At 40.8% G+C, this 4,898-nt stretch overlaps 1 pseudogene; it reads left to right on the top strand.

The window, feature by feature from the left end:
- Window positions 1-2,742: 2,742 nt before the first annotated feature.
- Window positions 2,743-3,878, top strand: LOC142853116 (nucleolar protein 14 pseudogene; annotated as a pseudogene).
- The last annotated feature ends 1,020 nt before the right edge of the window (window positions 3,879-4,898 follow it).

Consider the following 4,898-nt stretch of genomic DNA (forward strand, 5'->3'; position numbering starts at 1 on the left):
TTCCCTAACTAAACTTTTCTTTCATGTCTTAGCTTAGGAATGATGTGTATGTTTCCCACATTTCAAAACTAAAATAAAATCACAAACATAAAGAGACACTTTTTTTTTAAATGTCACCCCCAGGAAAGTCACAAAACACTTTGTAAAGTCAGGTCATTGCACATGACCCAAACTAAAGCCAATAGGCAGTGATTGGTTAGTAATGAATACAATGTAATAAATGATAATTGGTGCCTATACTTGGACAATACATGCAAAGTCCTTCTGGACATAATGTTTGGGGGTACAATGAAGTCTTAAGGCAGCACACTGATGGACTCTCTACCAGGGATCTCAAGGCCCAGAAGTCAAATGATGCCCCAACGGTGACACAGTGAGGGACTACGCCAAATGGAAGCTTCATTACTCAGTTCTTGAGATGGCTTAAACTAAGAGGCTGGATAGATACGCGGAGATTGACATCACAGAACCCTGTGGTCAGGCTGAAGATTGTCAGTGTGACCTGTTCATGAAATAGCTTGTTATACGCTACCCAATATTCCACGGGGCCATAGAAAATTCCAAGGATAACTGCCATCAAAGGGAAAGTCCCACCCTCAGAGGAAGCGCTGGACCAGCATTTCATTATCTGAACGGCAAATTCTGCCCTAAGGATCCACATATGGCAACCAGGTGGACAATTATTGCCCACAAGGTGCCACTACCATGAAGCCTGGTGAGAGTCTGGACATGTTTTGGAAGGGGTGTGATGTCTCAACCTGGACATGGCCAACAATTGGCCTTCTTTGCTCCAACAATTAAAAAAGGACCTTGCTACCATGAGGTACCTGAGCACCCTGCCCTCTCATTTCCCCAGGTGAAATCCTTAAGAACCACCCATCTCTGCATCACCGTGACGTTCCCTTTGCCCAGGGCTACAGTCAAGAAAGAGCTGGGGGCTTTCCAATAGCTCACATGCTGTCCTAATAGGGAACGCTGACAACTACTGTTTGAGTTAAGGCACATCTCTGCCTGCTTATTTGAGGTTGTGGCAAGGGTTATTAGTACAAGGAAGAGACACTTTCCGTAGATTTTTGTAAAATATATAATCTGTAGGATGGAGTTGAAAGGTAGAACACACACTTAAAAAGTCAATTACTGGCCTGTTTCCCGGGCCTTAGTCCATAGGAGCTTTATCCATGAAATAAATACAGAATCAGAAATTACAGACAAAGGGTACTGATGGAGGAAGGTCATTGGTTAAATAAAAAGAAACTGCTTGGTCCTCATTGGTTAGAAGATAGGTGGGAGGAGTAAACAGAACAGAACGCTGGGAGGAAGAGGAAGTGAGCTCAGACTCGACAGCTCTCCTCTTGGGAGCAGACGCCTCAGAGAGAGACACCATGCCTCACTCCCGGGCAGACACACGTGATGAAGCAAGCCGCCAGGTTAGACATGCTGAATCTTTCCCGGTAAGACCGGTGCTCACAGATTATTAGAGATGGGTTGATCGGGATGTGAGAATTAGCCTGTAAGGGCTAGAGCTAAAGGGCCAAGCAGTGTTTAAATAAATACAGTTTGTGTGTTGTTATTTCGGGCATAAGCTAGCCAGGTGGCTGGGGTGTTGGGGACGCAGCCCCGCCGCTCTTATTACTACAGGGTACAAACTCTTTGTCGTTTTTCTCCAGTTATCTTAAGGTATTTTAGGACCAAATAAAGATTCCATAAAGTAGATCTCAAATTTTCACGAATAGAAAATAGGATGATGAGTTTCATTCAAGTTAACATAATATCACAGATAATTCTCACACTTACTATATAAATATAATCTCCCAGTCTTAGAACCTTTCTGTTCCTTTGGCTTTATGTCTGTTATTGAGTCTTCTCTGCCAAACTTTTTATCTTGTTCTTCATATTCAGCTACATAAAAATACATTTAGTATAGTAAATAAGAAGACAGATATCTACATTTCAAATTCATAAAATGAGTGCAACAGCATTTTCCCAATTAACCAGATTACTATAATGTGAGGAAAAAATTAAAGAGATCTAATGGGTAGTATCAAATTTGTGCCCTTAATTTATAAACATGTATTAAGCTTCTATCTTAGTTTCTAGTCATGCTCTTCTCTTGTTTTTATGCTAATGCACATAAATAATAGGGCAGCGACAATGTATCTGTACACAATGCACACAATTCTTATAGCAATTACAATATAGTAGAAGCTCAATGATGGGGAATAGGTTAAAAAAAACTAGGGCACATACAATATTGTAAACTAAACATCTCTGTAAAACAATGTATAGGAATTCCTTGAAGGTAATGTTAAGTGGGGAAAAAGAAGGAAAAGCATCGCTTATGTGCTACCTCCATAATAAGAAAGAAGGATAGGGCATAGGGAAGAAGAAGCAAAGAGACTCATCTTTATAAAAGAAAATACAGTAAAGGTATCAAAATCAATGCAGCTTAAGAGGTGGTGGAGGAGACAAAAGTCCGGATGTTCTTTTAGGTAAATAAGACTTTCTACAGTTTCTTTTACAAACAGGTCGATTTCCCACATGTTCCAGAAATTGAATAAAACCATCAAGTATAACATAAAAAGAAAAGATGAAATGGAACACAGGAGAAAGTGGGTCTCCTGAGAGGGAGGGTGGGAAATGGCCCAAAATAGCCAGCCAATATATTGGGGAAAAGAGAGGGACAGACCACAAGCAAATCAAAAATCTCTCTGGATTCAAATAAGCAACATCAATTCTCAGAAAATGATGAACAAAGAAAACTATTGCTTCCTTTGACAATACGTAGGAGATTTGGCTACAGAGAGTGCACCAGACCTCAAGACCATCAATAGGTTGGTTGTGCAGCTATATAATCTTTGCCAGATGTTTCCCGAATCTGCAAGTGACTCCATCAAATTTTTTTTCTCCGAGATACCATGCATGAGATGGAAGAAATGACTGAGACCAAAGGCTGGACATTGTTTCCAGGGTGGGTTGTGCTCGTTTATTTGAAAATCACTGAGCTTTTATTTCCAACCTCTGATTTCTGGCATCCAGATGTGACCCCTGCTCTGATATGCATGAGCCAGATGCTTATTAAGTGTCCGGTCCTCTCTCTACAAGATGTGATTAAAGGCCTGTTTGTATGCTGCGATACTAGAGTATGTGTTCCTGTCTCTGAGGGTTGTCTCTAAGCTTTTGAATTTTTTTCTTGGGATTCTTTACATAGCAACTCCAAACATTAAGATCCAAGGTTCTGCTCTGGTGCACCCAGAGCACTTGGGAAGAACTCGGAATTGCTCGTGTCTCTGACAAAGCAGATATGGTCTCGTGGCAGAGGGGAAGCCTTTCCTTGCACTGGGCAAGAAGATTGAGTACTATAACAGCAACTGAAGCCAATCATGGAAGACTATCCTGCCTGGCCTCCTGTCTGACTCTGCTGAAGCACTGTGTGCTCATGTACAATGTATCGCCGGTCTTCCATGCCATCATCAGGCCCCACTGAGCCCTCCTGACAGAGCATCCTGTGGACTGTAGCCTTCCCCAAGACCTTGAAAAGCTGTCTCAAAGCATACTGTCGGAAATGGAAAGCCAAAAGCAGCACTGTCGGCCACTGGTATGCGAGCAGAGCAAGCCAGTCTCACTAAAGCTGGTCACCCCCTGTCTAGTCAAAGTGCTTGACTTTGGACAGAAACAAGACAGTACTAAGAAAGCGCAGGAAAGGAAAAGAAATCCGCAAACAAAAGTGGGAATTTAAAGGCGCTTTCTGGGAGATCCGAAAGGACAATCAGTTTCTGGCCAGGATTCAGCTCTCAGAAATCATGGAATGGGATGCGGAAAGGAAGCGCAAGGTATGGAAGGCTCTGAAGAGAAAAAAGTACAAAAAAATAGTTTTGTAAATGTAAAAACAAAAAATCGACTCAGAATGCACCAAAAACTTGGACATGAGACTTGAAACAGAAAGTGCTTGAGAAAAACAGGCAACACCTTCTGGATATTAATAGAAGCAATGGTTTTTCTCATTAAGACTCCAAGATCACAGTAAGAAAGCAAAGCTGATGTGTGAGGGTCCTAGCAAACTCACTAACCTTATAGGAAAAACAACAACCACTGAGTGAAAAGGCAACCTACACAAACGGAGAAAACCCTTGCCAGCTGTCAGCTAATAGTGAAGATACGTCAAAATGTAAAAGGCCCCAACAACAGAAATTAAGGAATGCAATTAAAAATGGCCACCGTAGACATACTTTCAAAGGAATGCAAATAGTCAATACATGAACACACTCTGTAACACTAGCTATCAGGGAAATTCAAATCGATGAGACAATCCAGACCAAGACAGAACGGTTATGATGAAACAGATATTGCTGAGGATGTGAAGGAAAAGAACCCTTGCGTGCTGTTGCTGGGAATAAGCTAAGCACAGAAAGACAAGTATCACAAATGGTGCGTCCTATTTCGTGGGTGGAAACTAAGAAAGAAGTGACTTAAAAGTAGAAGAGGGGTTTCTGTGGGCTGGGGAGGAGTCAGTGCTAGGGGACAAGGGTAGAAGAAAGTTTGATAGAGATCAATACATCAAAAACTATTATGTGATGATGATATAACACAAATACATATGAAGGAAATAAAGAGAAGGTATTAGAATATCTGACTTTACCTTAGCAATAATATTAAAATTTTGTTCTTACAGTGTTGTGTGTATATTTTTGAATAAATCAAAAATAAATAAATCAAGATATTAAAATTATAACAGTGATATTACCGAGAGAATACAGGGTCAATCTGCTACTGCACATAGACATGGAAAACTTTTTATTTCTATGGGTGTTCCTTCTTTGAAAAGTTTAAGACTATGTGTGCATGCACGTGTATGTATTTGTGTGTGCATGCACATGTATGTATTTGTGTGTACATGGTGG

The sequence above is a fragment of the Microtus pennsylvanicus genome, chromosome 6 (assembly GCF_037038515.1).
Source record: "Microtus pennsylvanicus isolate mMicPen1 chromosome 6, mMicPen1.hap1, whole genome shotgun sequence".
NCBI classification, from domain to species: domain Eukaryota; kingdom Metazoa; phylum Chordata; class Mammalia; order Rodentia; family Cricetidae; genus Microtus; species Microtus pennsylvanicus.